Raw genomic sequence first — 18,271 nt, 5'->3', positions numbered from 1 at the left:
TTGGGCCCAGAGAAATCGGTGATGTTTCTGTAGAGCAGGGGTGTCCAAACTGATCCATAAAGGGCCGTGTGGCTGCAGGTTTTCATTCCAGCCATGCAGCAGCACACCTGACTTGGCTCATTCAATCAACTGAACTGTCTTCACACAGTCAAATACTTGCAGCCACACCCACCCTTGATTAAAGGGTGGGTGTGCCAGTTGATTGAATAAGCCAAATCAGGTGTGCTGCTGCATGGCTGGAATGAATACCTGCAGCCACACGGCCCTTTATGGATCAGTTTGGACACCCCTGCTGTAGAGAATTGATGAATGGCTTCCTCCTTAGGTAATACAGTTTCAGGTTGCATTTCTGGATGCAGCAGTGGATTCTGTTAAGTGACAACAGTTTTCCAAAGTACTCCCCAGCCCATGTGGCTATATTTGGCACAAGAGCATGATGGTTTCTCAGGCAGTGCTACCTGAGGGCCTGAAGGTCATGCAAATTCAACGATGATTTCTGACCTTGACCTTTACTCACTGAGACGTCTCTGAATTCCCAGAATCTTTTTGCAAGATTATGTACTGTAGATTTTGAAAGACCTAAATTATCTGCAGTCTTTCATTGAGGAATGTTCTTTTTGAATTGACTAACAACTCTCTCACAAATTTTGGCACAAAGGAATGAGCCAGGGCGGCACGGTGGTGTAGTGGTTAGCGCTGTCGCCTCACAGCAAGAAGGTCCGGGTTCGAGCCCCGGGGCCGGCGAGGGCCTTTCTGTGCGGAGTTTGCATGTTCTCCCCGTGTCCGTGTGGGTTTCCTCCGGGTGCTCCGGTTTCCCCCACAGTCCAAAGACATGCAGGTTAGGTTAACTGGTGACTCTAAATTGACCGTAGGTGTGAATGTGAGTGTGAATGGTTGTCTGTGTCTATGTGTCAGCCCTGTGATGACCTGGCGACTTGTCCAGGGTGTACCCCGCCTTTCGCCCGTAGTCAGCTGGGATAGGCTCCAGCTTGCCTGCGACCCTGTAGAAGGATAAAGCAGCTACAGATAATGAGATGAGATGAGATGAGGAATGAGCCATATCCCATCCTTGCTTGCAAAGACTGAGCCTTTGGTGCATGCTCCTTTTATACCCAATTATGTTACCAGTTAACCTGCTTATTGTGGAATCTTTCACGATGGTGTTACTTGAATATCCTATGAACTTTTCAGTCTTATTTTGTCTCTGTCCCAACTTTTTTTTGAGTGTGTTGCAGGCATTAAATTCTAACTTTGTCTATATTTACAATTAAGTTGGTCAGTAGAACTGTTGAAAATCTTTTCTTCGTACTTTTGTCAGTTAAGTAAAGGTTCATGTGAATTAACAAATCACAGATTTTTGTTTTTATTGCATTTTGGAAAATATCCCAACTTTTCTGGAAATCGGGTATGTATAAAGTTCAGTGTATGTCAAAGTCGATATAACGAGACACCATCCTGCAGACCATTATTTGAGATGCACCAATTTATCTTATTGGACTGGTGATTTTGCTTAGGGTTGACTTTTTATTTGTTTCATCTTTTTTTATAGCATGTGGACTCTAGCTGTAAGATTGTGAAAGCTATAGGAACAAATGAATCCATCTATGTTAGACCCTGGAGAGTTTACATCTGATGACAAGTCTTTCACTATGACAGACAGATTAAATGCCATTCATCTGAAAAAGAACCTGGCATAACCCCCAGTTTCCATCGACGCAAAGCCATATATTTTACACACTTGTTTATTTTTCACCTCTCAGTCTACAGATGGTTCAAAACGGAGCCAAGTGTAAGCAACAGGGCAAGTCCATTCACATTTACTGATCTACTGCAGCAACAGGCTGTCAGATGATATCACCACCTCTGTAAATCAAGCAGCACTAAAAGAAATTGTTCCATTCAAGGTGTGTCCCTGCCTCGTGCACAGTACTGACCAGGATAAAGTGGTTATGAAAGATGATGGTGTGAATGAGTCATACATTCACATATACAGTGGTGCTTGAAAGTTTGTGAACCCTTTAGAATTTTCTATATTTCTGCATAAATATGACCTGAAACATCATCAGATTTTCACACAAGTCCTAAAAGTAGATCAAGAGAACCCAGTTAAACAAATGAGACAAAAATATTATACTTGGTCATTTATTTATTGAGGAAAATGATCCAATATTACATATCTGTGAGTGGCAAAAGTATGTGAACCTTTGCTTTCAGTAGCTGGTCTGACCCCCTTGTGCAGCAATAACTGCAACTAAACATTTGCGGTAACTGTTGATCAGTCCTGCACACCGGCTTGGAGGAATTTTAGCCCATTCCTCCGTACAGAACAGCTTCAACTCTGGGATGTTGGTGGGTTTCCTCACATGAACTGCTCGCTTCAGGTCCTTCCACAACATTTCCATCGGATTAAGGTCAGGACTTTGACTTGGCCATTCCAAAACATTAACTTTATTCTTCTTTAACCATTCTTTAGGAGAGCAACTTGTGTGCTTAGGGTCGTTGTCTTGCTGCATGACCCACCTACTCTTGAGATTCAGGTCATGGACAGATGTCCTGACATTTTCCTTTAGAATTCGCTGGTATAATTCAGAATTCATTGTTCCATCAATGATGGCAAGCCGTCCTGGCCCAGATGCAGCAAAACAGGCCCAAACCATGACACTACCACCACCATGTTTCACAGATGGGATAAGGTTCTTATGCTGGAATGCAGTGTTTTCCTTTCTCCAAACATAACGTTTCTCATTTAAACCAAAAAGTTCTATTTTGTTCTCATCCGTCCACAAAATTTTTCCAATAGCCTTCTGGCTTGTCCACATGATCTTTAGCAAACTGCAGATGAGCAGCAATGTTCTTTTTGGAGAGCAGTGGCTTTCTCCTTGCAACTCTGTCATGCACACCATTGTTGTTCAGTGTTCACCTGATGGTGGACTCACAAATATTAACATTAGCCAATGTGAGAGAGGCCTTCAGTTGCTTAGAAGTTACCCTGGGGTCCTTTGTGACCTCGCCGACTATTACACGCCTTGCTCTTGGAGTGATCTTTGTTGGTCAACCACTCCTAGGGAGGGTAACAATGGTCTTGAATCTCCTCCATTTGTACACAATCTGTCTGACTGTGGATTGGTGGAGTCCAAACTCCTTAGAGATGGTTTTGTAACCTTTTCCAGCCTGATAAGCATCAACAACGCTTTTTCTGAGGTCCTCAGAAATCTCCTTTGTTCATGCCATGATACACTTCCACAAACATGTGTTGTGAAGATCAGACTTTGATAGATCCCTGTTCTTTAAATAAAACAGGGTGCCCACTCACACCTGATTGTCATCCCATTGATGGAAAACACCTGACTCTAATTTCACCTTCAAATTAACTGCTACTCCTAGAGGTTCACATACTTTTGCCACTCACAGATATGTAATATTGGATCATTTTCCTCAAGAAATAAATGACCAAGTATAATATTTTTGTCTCATTTGTTTAACTGGGTTCTCTTTATCTACTTTTAGGACTTGTGTGAAAATCTGATGATGTTTTAGGTCATATTTATGCAGAAATATCGAAAATTCTAAAGGGTTCACAAACTTTCAAGCACCACTGTAAAGTCTTATTCGTGGGTTCTTGTGTGGTGCAACAGAAAAGTGTTCATCTTGTATGGAGGGTGCAAGTTCAAATCTTGATTATGCTATCACTGGCTTCATGTGACTTGGATGAAACATGTGATATCCTTATTATCATGGTCTGGTAGCTGCAGTAATAGCTGGTATGACTGAGTCGATTTAACTGGTGGGTAGGAATGGGCCAAAAAAAAAAGGAAGAGAAGCTGTTCTATTGGAAATTTCTTAAAAAGCTGCATGGCCAGAATATTATTGCACACATAATAGTTCATAAAAATGAATCCGCTGCTGTTGCTGCAAAAAAAAAAGAAGATATTTAATCTTTCAAAAGACACTTGCAAACCCAGGCACCTTTAGCTTAAATGGTTTAGACCCACATGAAAATATGTAGTGTGTGGAATTGGCAGATCAATGTTCACAGCAGTTCTCATGGTGACCACAGTGTGGTAATAAAGTCTGTTGATATTTCCTGCACTTTAAAAAAAAAAAAAACCTTTCTAATAGGACATCTTTTTGATCCATGTCCTATGTATTATTTTACATTTCTCTTATTGTTCTCTGCTGTAATATGAGCTTCACTTGGTACATTGGCTTTATCTTGGAAGTCAAGAAGGTCGTGAATCTACTTGCACAAAAAGAATTAAGTACTTTACTTTGTTCGGTACACTTTGGCTGTGTCTAATGATTGGGAATATATTACAAACTCTAGTCCTTTTCTACCAAGATTTTGTCTGTAAAAGTTCCTGCTGTAGTGGTGAAGCTGTTTGGCAGAATCTTTTGTCTGTTAGGTGGCACAAGATGAGAAGGAACGAGCAAGAAGCTCTGCATGTAGGAACAGGACAGGTAGACTGTAGTGCACCTGGATATTGACCATGCAGATAATGCTCAATAATACAATACAGGTTTATAGGGCTTTTTCCTTTTGGGAAAGTCCCACTTGAAAAATTTATCTTAAGTCAAGTTTATTTGTATAGCACTTTTAACAATAGACATTGTTGCAAAGCAGCTTTACAGAACATTAAAGGCTTTAAACATGAGCTAATTGTATTCCCTAATGTATCCCCAATGAGCAAGGCTGTGGTGACGGTGGCAAGGAAAAACTCCCTCAGATGACAGGAGGAAGAAACCTTGAGAGATACCAGACTCAAAAGGGAACCCATCCTCATTTGGGTGATAACAGATACTGGTAGCGTGATTATAAATAACTTGCTTCTATAACTGTGCCCTATATACTCACAAAGTATAACTGCGTGTAACCAGGAAAATCATAGTTTTAACATGAAGTCTGTTTTGCTGAAGTTATAAACTGTTCATTGATGAAAACCTGAGTGTAAAACTGTTCAAGACATCTGCAATCCGAAAGTTAGCAAGTTAACTGTAGTCCTCAGACATAAATGTATTACTGTAAGTATCCAGAGCGTCTTCCAAGTGCGACTTTTGACTGTCCATATGGGGCCATCCTCCACAGGAGCGATGAGATGAGACTCCAGCCAGAAGTAGGACATCAGGATAGATCAGGCAGGTCTGAGGAACAGCATCTTACTGGTGTCTCAGGATCTAAAGTGTGCCACTTCCTGTTGGTTTAAATGCCAAACTTTGCTGTGCTGTCTTTTCATGTTGCCCCTTTGCCTTTGATAGAAGAAAATTATATCAGGCGATAATGTATCAGATTTGATGGCTTTCATGAAACTCATTGGTAGGCATTGGTTTGTATACAGTATTTAGGATAATTAATCATTTAGTTTTAATGTTTGTGCATTGAGGTCTCTTGAGTTTTTGTAAAATCAAGTTTGGTTGGTCAGTATAATGGAGTTCTTAACTTCTGGCTCAGTTTTGTCTTGACTTGTCCTCAGCAAACATCCAAAGCAGGCAAGTTATTTGACCAGTGAAGTGTTACAGACTTATATTGGTGTTCTTACCATTTTCTAATAATCAGCGCACAAAAATTATACAAACTACACAAAGCCACACAAGAAACCAACCTAAATGTCACTGGTGTATATTCTGCAATCACCACCTATAAGCCAACATAAAGTACATCTTAGATTGTTTGTGTTACACTTAATCTGGTGCTTGTGTCCTGCTAGGTGCCACATGGAAATTGCCTGAATGTTGAAGCTGTCAAAGCTGTCTGAGAATCTGGACTTACTGATAAAGTGAAAACTCCAAAACGGTTACAGATTCATGTAACTCCCAATCAGGCATGCAGCCTGATGTTTTGTTCAAAAGGAACAGAATTCCTGTGTTCTTGAGTCTTTACCACATTAACACTGGTTTACAACGCTGGAGGGAAGCCATGGCCTGATGGTTAGAGAAGCAGCTTTGGTTACCAGTTCAAGTCCCTGGACTAGCAGGAATGGCTGATGTGTCTTTGAGCAAGGCACCTAACCCCCAACTGTTTTAAGGGTGGTGCAACAGCAAGAAGGTTCTGGGTTCAAGCCCAGTGGCCGACGGGGGTCTTTCTGTGTAGAGTTTGCATGTTCTCTCCTTGTCTACATGGGTTTCCACTGGGTGCCAACTCATGTGCAAGTCACGATTATCTCATCTCATCTCATTATCTCTAGCCGCTTTATCCTGTCCTACAGGGTCGCAGGCAAGCTGGAGCCTATCCCAGCTGAATACAGGCGAAAGGCGGGGTACACCCTGGACAAGTCACCAGGTCATCACAGGGCTGACACATAGACACAGACAACCATTCACACTCACATTCACACCTACGGTCAATTTAGAGTCACCAGTTAACCTAACCTGCATGTCTTTGGACTGTGGGGGAAACCGGAGCACCCGGAGGAAACCCACGCGGACACGGGGAGAACATGCAAACTCCACACAGAAAGGCCCTCGCCGGCCCCGGGGCTCGAACCCAGGACCTTCTTGTTGTGAGGCGACAGCGCTAACCACTACACCACCGTGCCGCCACATCTATAATATTATATAATATTATTATATTATAATATTATATAATAGCTATACCTATTATCCATCAGGGTTGCGGGGGAAGCTGGTCACCAATCTATCGCAGGACTAACACAGAGATGAACAACCATTCACATTCACACCTACTGTACAGGCAATTTTAGAGTAGCCAGTTGACCTAATCTGAATGTCTTTGGACTGCAGGAGGAAACCAGAGCACCTGGAGGAAACCCATGCAGGCACAAGGAGAACACGCAAATTCCACACAGAAAGATCCCAGTCGGCCACAAGGTTGGAACCCAGAACCTTCTTGCTGTGAGGTGACAATATTAACCACTGCATCACCATGCTGCCCCTAATGTGGCCTAATAATTCATGAATTATGTATAATTAGAAGTTCTGTCACTGATGTTCACAAGACGTTTAGTCTTTCGGACAGATTTGGTCCATTGTCATGCTTTGTGACTGTACAACTCATCTCATCTCATTATCTCTAGCCGCTTTATCCTTCTACAGGGTCGCAGGCAAGCTGGAGCCTATCCCAGCTGACTACGGGCGAAAGGCGGGGTACACCCTGGACAAGTCGCCAGGTCATCACAGGGCTGACACATAGACACAGACAACCATTCACACTCACATTCACACCTACGGTCAATTTAGAGTCACCAGTTAACCTAACCTGCATGTCTTTGGACTGTGGGGGAAACCGGAGCACCCGGAGGAAACCCACGCGGACACGGGGAGAACATGCAAACTCCACACAGAAAGGCCCTCGCCGGCCACGGGGCTCGAACCCGGACCTTCTTGCTGTGAGGCGACAGCGCTAACCACTACACCACCATGTCGCCCCGACTGTACAACTTTCAACCAAATTCCTTTTGAATGCCATGTAACCCACGCTGATGGCACTGATTGCTTTCAGCATGTGTATAAAATAAAAGATTTGTCAAATAAAGAGCATTTTCTTGAGCGAATAAATCAGCATTTAAATGTTTCCGTTGAAGAAATATTAATTTTAGACCTCCATGATCTGTCAGAATTAAACTTTTTTCAGTACCTAAAATGAAATAGAATAAGAGTTTTACAACTATAGAAGACTGTGGTTTACATTACGTTACATGATTTCACACAAAAATGGGGCGGCACAGTGGTGTAGTGGTTAGCACTGTCGCCTCACAGCAAGAAGGTCCGGGTTCGAGCCCCGTGGCCGGTGAGGGCCTTTCTGTGCGGAGTTTGCATGTTCTCCCCGTGTCTGCGTGGGTTTCCTCCGAGTGCTCCGGTTTCCCCCACAGTCCAAAGACATGCAGGTTAGGTTAACTGGTGACTCTAAATTGACCGTAGGTGTGAATGTGAGTGTGAATGGTTGTCTGTGTCTATGTGTCACCCCTGTGATGACCTGGCGACTTGTCCAGGGTGTACCCCGCCTTTCGCCCGTAGTCAGCTGGGATAGGCTCCAGCTTGCCTGCGACCCTGTAGAACAGGATAAAGCGGCTAGAGATAATGAGATGAGATGAGATGAGATGAGATCTCGCACAAAAATGACAGCCATAACAACATACACTCCCTGGCCACTTTATTAGGAACACTCATCCACCTGTTGTTTGATGCAGTTCTCTAATCAGCCGATCTCTTGACAGTAGCACAATGCATCAAATCATGCAGATACGCATCAATAGCTTCAGTTCATGTTCACAATGTTCAAATATCAGAACGGGAAAAATTGCGATCTCAAAGTGTGACTTTCTTTCACTGTGGCATGGGTGTTGGTTTGAGTCAGATGGACAGGTTTGAGTTTTTCAGAAACTGCTGATCTCCTGGGGTTTTCGCACACAACAGTCTCTAGAGTTTACACAGAATGATGCGGAAAACAAAGAGACATTGAATGAATGAGGGACAGTTCTTTGGGTGGAAACAAACACCTTGTTGATAAGAGAGGTCAGAGGAAAATGGCCAGTGCCAAATTTCCCAAAAGGACTGTAGCACAAAGATCATTGTTAAATGGTAGAGCGAGCAGCACAATGAACACTCTCTCTCCTAGTTAAGATGCTCTTAGCGTTAAGATGCTTTTGGGAAACTGGTTGGGTGGCACAGTGGTGTAATGGTTAGCACTGTCGCCTCACAGCAAGAAGTTTCTGGGTTCGATCCCAGTGGCCGATGGGGGCCTTTCTGTATAGAGTTTGCATGTCTCCATGTTTATGTGGGTTTCCTCCGGGTGCTCTGGTTTCCCCTACAGTCCAAAGACATGCAGGTTAGGATAACATGGGGCAGCTTTGACCTGAGGTTGGGCTGAAGTACCCTTGAGCAAGGCAACTAACCCCCAACTGCTCCCTGGGTGCTGTAGTATAGCTGCCCACTGCTCTGGGTACATGTGTGTGTTCACTGTTTCAGATGGGTTAAATGCAGAGGAGGAATTTCACTGTGTGCTTAAAGGAGATACGCAGAGCCTTTATTTTTAAATAAATTTCTGAGTGGATAGTATCTCCATCCTTGACTCTTGTATGCTGCATAAATGGGAATAAAAAATATATATTTTTGAGAGTTAAACTCGACCGCAAAGTTGCCATTGGAGCTGCCCCGCTGAGCCAGCCAGCCCTGAGCGCGTGACGTCACAGCGGGAACCGGTTTTAAGGCCGAGGCCTTTTACAGCTATAGACCAAAGTCATATAAATAAAAATTTATGGTCAAAGTAAGAAATACCGTTACCGATTTGCTCAACTAAAACTGATTTGACTTCACTGATTGTGGGTTGACTCTCATTAAAACAGGATGGGTGTTATAACTTATGCAACATACATGTACATGCATGCATTTTCACTGATAAAACGTAAAAGGCTAATTAAATAATCAGATGAACTGAGACAATCACATTCTGAAGCAAATTAAATAATCTCATACTGGTAACTTAAATACACAATACAAGTTACATGTATTAATCTAAATGCAGGTAAACAACGAGTTTTTTTTTAATCCAAAAGAGAGTCGGAGCTTACCCGTCTGTGTTCTCGGTTCTTGAAGGCCGATTGTTTTTGAAACAATCTGACTTTCAGTTGTTCGTTCAGTTCTCTGTTCATTCACTTCTTCCATGGAAGGGCGAGATGGCAGCGATATCCAGTTTAGAAATAAGACGGCTGCTCCACTCATTCACTTTTCTTCATACGGAGTACTCCGCCATTACCGCTTGGCTCAGGCAATGACTAAAACCCTGGATGGAACGGGATGTCACCGCTTTTAGCAACAACCTTCGGCTCACTCTGGGAGGACTGGTGCAACTGAACTGACTTTCCTTTAAAAAAAAAATAAGAAGAAAATAAATACCTTCCTTTTCTTGGAGTTCTCTTTTTCTTTAATTGTTGGTACTGCACCCTCTTTCAATACTGGCTTATAGCCAACGCTCCTCAACAGATCAGAGGTCTCGTACGAGTCTTCAGTAAAATGTGCAGAGCAGAGGAGAGACCACTTCGTAGCCACCCAATGTGCTCATGAACTTCTCTCAAAACGCGTCCAAATCTTTGCAGTTTGAACATTCTTGGGCCATGAATGCAACATAAATCCACCTTGTGTTGTGTTGCTGCACCCGCCAGCAACACATCTACGTGGCATGGCGATAAATTAGCTCAAAATGGAGGATCGGAGTTGCAGTTAGCTCTGTGTTTTAGTGTAGCGGAAGTGGCGATGAGACCGATAGACTTCCTGCTGTGACATTACGGACGTCAAGGTCATTCACTCAGACCACTACCTATATAAATCACTTTAATCATAAAAATTATGATATTAGATTTATTGTTCATGCTTAAAACTATTCCTGTGCCATTCTTGAGGTCTCAAGGCATTTATAAACAAAAGTTGAGGCCATGGCTCTGTGTATATGCTTTAAGTCTGTGCTTGCGTGTAGGTGTGACAAATAAAGGTTTCTTCTTCTAAAAAAAAAGATATAGTAACTCATAAATCAAACTCTTTACAACCATGGTGAGCAGAAAAGCATCTCAGCGTGCAACAGCAGAACACCACATTGGGTTCCACTCCTGCCAGCCAAGAACAGGAATCTTATGCCGCTTTTCCACTACAAACGCGGCTGAGTCGGGCTGAGCCGTGCCGTGCTGAGTCGGGCTGAGCGGGGCTGTTGGAGTTGCATTTTGACTACAACCACGCTGAACCGTGCTGGCTGGAAGTGGGTGGACACATTGGGTGGAGTTAGTGAAAGTGGGTGGACGTCACGTGATGTCGTTAAGCAGCGCAAACAGTGACATCAGTGAGCTTTTAAGCGGTAGTCTCACAACCCGGATAGTAAACAATAAACATGGAGGACATGGAGTCGTTAGTGTTGCTGGTCTTGGTGCTGTGGCTTGTTATCACCGACAACGCCAACAGATACTGGCAAGAGCGTATAGATGAGGCGAGGCGCATAAGGCTTCAGAAACTCTCGTAATTCATAATTCTTCTTCTTCCGGGTTTACGGTGTTTACAGATCCCAGCGTGCTCGCGGGGCGTGTGTGGGCATGTGAGGACACTCCTCCTCACCAATCAGTGCACAGGGGAGTGTCTGCTCACGCCCCCAGCCTCACTCGGCTCGGTTTGGCTCGCTTCAGCCCCACTCCAAAACCGTGCGAGTTTTAGGGGCTAAGCAGGGCTGAAGCGAGCTGAGTCGTACTGTTCTTTGGTAGTCGAAACGCGAGCCGTGTTGGGCTGAAGTGAGCTGAAGCGAGCTGAAATGAGCTGAAAAAGGGTAGTGGAAAAGGGCCATTAGAATCAACAACAAGTTTCTATTAAAGTGGCCAGTGAGTGTATTCAGTTATCAGATAAAAACCAAGATTATTCCTTCCTTTCTGGTTCATTCTCACAGTAAACTCTTAACGTTGGTCCATGTGATGTGTGTACAAGTACTGTACAATGTCTAAACCTCCAAAGAAAGCAGCATAACTTACAATTCATTTATAAAGCGCCCTGTAGATGTTGTCTGTCCTTTACTTCTCATCTGTTTAATCAGATGGGTTCAATGAGATTCAGTAATAACTTTTATGTGCTCTATAACCAACTTGGAATATTTGTCAAAAGTATTAAGCTTTTTATAAGTAGGTGGTGGGGTGGGGGGAGGGGGGATGGACGCTAAGCTTCTTAAAAGAAATGCTTTCATTAAATTTCAGATATATCCAGCCAAGCTGTTCGAACATGTTACATAGTTCCCCTGTTCATGGTAGTGAATCTGTCAGCAACACAGAAAATATTTCATGGATTTGATGCAAGTAAATTCACATAGGATTCTTATCCAGTCGGATTTAGGTTTCAGTCATCCATCACCATGCACTTGTGCAGATATTAATCCTTCAGTTAAGGTGAAATAATAATAATAATGATAATAATAATAATAATAATCTAAAGGCCAAATAATAATCAAATAAAGTTCAATTATCAAATATTAAATCAATCAAAAGAAGGTACAGTTTACCCGAGACTGCGAGTGCTAGCAGCGAGACCACCAAGAAACTACTCTGCGACAAGATCATGGAGGCCAGAATGCAGCGCAACAAGGAGAAACCACTGCACGGTCAGTTCTTTACCAGCCTGGACAGGCCATACGCTAACAAAGAGCAGACACACATGTGGTTCCGAAGTGCAGGACTCAAGGGTGAAACCGAGAGCCTCATCACAGCCGCACAAGATCAGGCCTTGAACACCCGCCACCACCAGAAATATGTCATGGGCATGCAGGTCAACAGCAAGTGCCATCTTTGTGGTGAAGTCGAGGAGACCGTCAGCCACATAGTGTCTGGATGCTGGGTACTGGCCCCAAAAGAGTACCTCGAGCAACACAACAGGGTTGGTACCTATGTGCACTGGGCACTGTGTCGTCAACTGGGTGTTCCTGTGGTGGACAGCTGGTATCAACACAAGCCAGATGCGGTCGTCGATAACGAAGACTGCGTGGTCATGTGGGATAAGACGGTGCCCACGGACCGAACCATAGCTGCCAACAGGCCGGACATTGTGTTCCAGGATAAAAAGAACAAAACGTGTGTTCATCGACGTGCCCATCCCGGAAGACAACAATATATTGAGTAGGGAGGCTGAGAAGATCATCAAGTACAAAGACCTCAAGATCGAGGTGCAATGCATGGGGAACACAAAGACACAAGTGGCCCCAATAGTAGTAGGCGTGCTGGAGACGATCAAGACCGGGTTCCAAGACCAGCTGGACAAACTCCCATGCAAGATGAGTGCGAAAGAGATCCAGAAGATTGCACTCCTCGGGACGGCACGCATCCTTCATCAACTCCTTAGCTGAATACCCATCTGATCAAAAAGTCTGAGAGGCCTGGTTGACCTCTGGCAAACAAACCAGCATGCTTATAATAATAATAATTACTGTATGTTGGGGGCGGCATGGTGGTGTAGTGGTTAGCGCTGTCGCCTCACAGCAAGAAGGTCCGGGTTTGAGCCCCGTGGCCGGTGAGGGCTTTTCTGTGCAGAGTTTGCATGTTCTCCCCATGTCCACGTGGGTTTCCTCCGGGTGCGCCGGTTTCCCCCACAGTCCAAAGACATGCAGGTTAGGTTAACTGGTGACTCTAAATTGACTGTAGGTGTGAATGTGAGTGTGAATGGTTGTCTGTGTCTATGTGTCAGCCCTGTGATGACCTGGCGACTTGTCCAGGGTGTACCCCGCCTTTCGCCCGTAGTCAGCTGGGATAGGCATAGATCATTATTCATCATTATTTATGGTTTCAGACTTTACTTCTTTGAAACCTGAATCTTGGTAGAAAATTTATTTCCCTGGAAACCTGATCTGATAGGTCCACATCAAACGCTTGCCAGGATTATCAATTTTGTGTCATGGCATGCAATAAGACTTTAAGTAGAGTTTATCAGTTCAAGTATCTTGGTACAGTGGTGCTTGAAAGTTTGTGAACCCTTTAGAATTTTCTATATTTCTGCATAAATATGACCTAAAACATCATCAGATTTTTATAGAAGTCCTAAAAGTAGATAAAGAGAACCAAGTTAAACAAATGAGACAAAAATATAATACTTGGTCATTTATTTATTGAGGAAAATGATCCAATATTACATATCTGTGAGTGGCAAAAGTATGTGAACCTCTAGGATTAGCAGTTAATTTGAAGGTGAAATTAGAGTCAGGTGTTTTCAATCAATGGGATGACAATCAGGTGTGAGTGGGCACCCTGTTTTATTTAAAGAACAGGGATCTATCAAAGTCTGATCTTCACAACACATGTTTGTGGAAGTGTATCATAGCATGAACAAAGAAGATTTCTGAAGACTTCAGAAAAAGTGTTGCTGATGCTCATCAGGCTGGAAAAGGTTACAAAACCATCTCTAAGGAGTTTGGACTCCACCAATCCACAGTCAGACAGATTGTGTACAAATGGAGGAAATTCAAGACCATTGTTACCCTCCCCAGGAGTGGTCGACCAACAAAGATCACTCCAAGAACAAGGTCTGTAATACTTGGCGAGGCCACAAAGGACCCCAGGGTAACTTCTAAGCAACTGAAGGCCTCTCTCACATTGGCTAATGTTAATGTTCATGAGTCCACCATCAGGAGAACACTGAACAACAATGGTATGCATGGCAGGGTTGCAAGGAGAAAGCCACTGCTCTCCAAAAAGAGCATTGCTGCTCATCTGCAGTTTGCTAAAGATCATGTGGGCAAGCCAGAAGGCGATTGGAAAAATGTGTTGTGGACGGATGAGACCAAAATAGAACTTTTTGGTTCAAATGAGAAGTGTTATGTTTGGAGAAAGGAAAACACTGCATTCCAGCATAAGAACCTTATCCCATCTGTGAAACATGGTGGTCGTAGTATCATAGTTTGGGCCTGTTTTTCTGCATCTGGGCCAGGACAGCTTGCCATCATTGATGGAACAATGAATTCGGAATTATACCAGCGAATTCTAAAGGAAAATGTCAGGACATCTGTCCATGAACTGAATCTCAAGAGAAGGTGGGTCATGCAGCAAGACAACGACCCTAAGCACACAAGTCGTTCTACCAAAGAATGGTTAAAGAAGAATAAAGTTAATGTTTTGGAATGGCCAAGTCAAAGTCCTGACCTTAATCCAATTGAAATGTTGTGGAAGGACCTGAAGCGAGCAGTTCATGTGAGGAAACCCACCAACATCCCAGAGTTGAAGCTGTTTTGTATGGATGAATGGGCTAAAATTCCTCCAAGCCAGTGTGCAGGACTGATCAACAGTTACTGGAAACGTTTAGTTGCAGTTATTGCTGCACAAGGGGGTCACACCTGGTACTGAAAGCAAAGGTTCACATACTTTTGCCACTCACAGATATGTAATATTGGATCATTTTCCTCAATAAATAAATGACCAAGTATAATATTTTTGTCTCATTTGTTTAACTGGGTTCTCTTGATCTACTTTTAGGACTTGTGTGAAAATCTGATGATGTGATGAGGTCATATTTATGCAGAAATATAGAAAATTCTAAAGGGTTCACAAACTTTCAAGCACCACTGTATTATGCTTGATCCAACCCTCTCTTGGAATGACCATATTGACCACATTTCCACCAAAATCTCATCTCGGTTGGGCATGTTACAAATAGCCCATAAGATCATCCCTCGTGAGGCTTGTATCACTTAGTATAACATCACAATACTAATACTTCCCCTGTTTGATTACTGTTCAGCTGTCTGGGATAGTTGTGGAAAAAAACAATCGTGACTGTTTGGAAAAAATTTCAAAGGCGTGCGGTCAGTATTATTGAGGGTCGCAAAATCCAATAGCCAGGCTTGCAGTACTCGAGTCTGACTTGTACCCTAATTTTAAGGACCTGTGACTTGACTTGGACTTGAGCACCGATGACTAGGACTCGGACTCATGCATTAACTACATTCGGACTTGTAAACTAGAGACAAGGACTTGGATTTTTTTTTCTTTATTTTTTGTAACATGCCATAATAATTTGGCATAAGATATTTATATCTGCATTAATTTTTATACTAATTTTGTGCAAGAGAATGCACATTCATCTGTTCATACAGTACGTCATGTTCAGGAACAAACTAATGTTAATGGCGCTAAAATGCCTGGAGAGACCGCCCCTAGGATTGTCCGTTTTGCTTCTACAGACTTCTCGTGCAGTGGGAAAAAAAATGCACTGCTGTGTGTTCCATATGTAGAAGAACTATCTAGGAGACGACGGAGACAACCTCGAACTTCAATCGTCATTTGACCAGACTCCACCCAGAGAAGGAAGTGACATGCTATGTTCATTGCTCTGTTGATAGTGGAGCTTGCTTGCTGAGCGATGAACTAGCTAGTGTTAACCCTCTCTCATGTTATTTGCCCTGTTGATAGTGGGCGGGGCTTGCTGAGCGATGAACGAGCTTTTGATCTGTAGCCTGTTAACTAAAATGGGGCAGTCGAGCAGTAACGTTAGTCCTACACAGTAGCAGAGACGCTTTCGCATAAAGGCAGCAACAGCCACCGTCAAATGGTGTGGATGGAGTCTTGTTCTTGGACTCGACTCGAAATTTTCTTTAATGACTTCGACTTGACTCGGACTTGAACACTGGGGACTCGAGACTGGACTCGGACTGGAGGTTTAGTGACTTGACTACAACACTGCCAACAAGTTAGATTACTCTGTAATACAATTATAGTGGGATAGTCACCAGGTCTTTTTTCCCTGGTTTGGCTAGATGCACTACTTACAGAGAAAAAAATAGTTTGGGAAAAAGCAATGGCTATGGCGAGCATAAAATCTTTAAGGTTTGGTTTCAGGGAGCACTTCAGCGACCTGGGGAATTACGACACTGATGGCAAGTGAGTTGTGAACCAAAATATTACAGTGTCATGAATCTACTAAGTCTGTACAATATGCACCAGCACTAATACTGCAGACACATCCAAGCATCTGCACAAACACACAAACTCTCTGACGCATTCAGGCAGCTTTTCCCCGATGATTCATTCAGGCTTAAAGAAATCACTGCGGCAATTTTTCTTAAAGTTCTTATCCAACAATGGAGAACACAGGATTCAACAAGTGTTGCCAGGCAAAACAAACCTTGACAAGGACTTGTTTTTTTTTTCTTTATTTTTTGTAACATGCCATAATAATTTGGCATAAGATATTTATAGCGCCATTCATTTTTGTACTAATTTCTGTCAAGAGTGTCACACCTGCATGCCTTGGCGAGTGCATCAGATAGGCCCTTGGGCACGCTCCGGACAGCGCACATGCCAAGCGGACTTTCTTGTGTGTGCACCATAAACGACTCACACCTGCACAGGATTAAAGGGATAGTTCGGGATTTTTGACATGAATCTGTATGGCATCCCCATCAATAGTGTCGTGCAAACACACTGACTTACCCCTGACAGCATCCTGTGAGTCCAGTTCTTGTCCAGTTTTGGTCCAGACGAAAGTAGTCCGGCAAGTTTGTTGGGGTCACGAAAGTAAAACGTTTTTCGTCTCAAAACAGTATGTGTTCAAAAGAGTGATATATTTGCATCACAAAACCGTTGTCAAATAAAAAGTCAGACCTCGAAATCGCTTGGCACTATTTTCTCTCCCTTCTTATCACTGCGCGCTGCCGCCAGGTGACAGCCACGGCTGTTTCATTCATTGTTTACCAGTGATGGGAATTTCGGCTCTTTTGGCTCTTCTTACTATAAGGAGCCGGCTCTTTCGGAAGATTGTTTATAATTATTTCTCATGACTTGTACATTCACATCAAGTACACATATCAATGCAAATTAACACGAAGGGATTTACTAGACCAATTTATATCTGGAACTATTTTCAGCCACAGCACAGGCAAAGCACCGCTGCAGGCGCAAAGACACCGCGCAGCGCCTGAAAACGGGTGCGCAGTGCCTGAAAACCCGTTTTCAGGCGCTGCGCGGTGTCTTTGCGCCTGCAGCGGTGCTTTGCCTGTGCTGTGGCTGAAAATAGTTCCAGATATAAATTGGTCTAGTAAATCCCTTCGTGTTAATTTGCATTGATATGTGTACTTGATGTGAATGTACAAGTCATGAGAAATAATTATAAACAATCTTCCGAAAGAGCCGGCTCCTTATAGTAAGAAGAGCCAAAAGAGCCGAAATTCCCATCACTGGTAAACAATGAATGAAACAGCCGTGGCTGTCACCTGGCGGCAGCACGCAGTGATAAGAAGGGAGAGAAAATAGTGCCAAGCGATTTCGAGGTCTGACTTTTTATTTGACAATGGTTTTGTGATGCAAATATATCACTCTTTTGAACACATACTGTTTTGAGACGAAAAACGTTTTACTTTCGTGACCCCAACAAACTTGCCGGACTACTTTCGTCTGGACCAAAACTGGACAAGAACTGGACTCACAGGATGCTGTCAGGGGTAAGGTCAGTGTGTTTGCACGACACTATTGATGGGGATGCCATACAGATTCATGTCAAAAATCCCGAACTATCCCTTTAAGGTGCAATCAGCGCGCCAATATAAAAACTGTGAAAATACACTTACTTTGTGAAGTATTTAGTTGCATTGCTGACACATTACTGAGCCTTATTTCCTTGTTTGGTTTCCTGACCCCTGATTTCCTGTTTCTTGTCTTTGATTCTGCCGAGTCTACGATAGCCTGTTTGTGCCTCGCTTGACGTATTGCCTGTTTCACCATTTTATGATTTTCCCTGCCGTTTTGGATTGTTTACCTGTCTTTGTTTGCATTAATAAACACACCTTCTGCACTTACATCTCAAGTCAAGTCAAGTAAAGTTT

The sequence above is a fragment of the Neoarius graeffei genome, chromosome 9 (genome assembly GCF_027579695.1).
Source record: "Neoarius graeffei isolate fNeoGra1 chromosome 9, fNeoGra1.pri, whole genome shotgun sequence".
NCBI lineage: Eukaryota > Metazoa > Chordata > Actinopteri > Siluriformes > Ariidae > Neoarius > Neoarius graeffei.
This window is presented reverse-complemented; position numbering follows the sequence as displayed.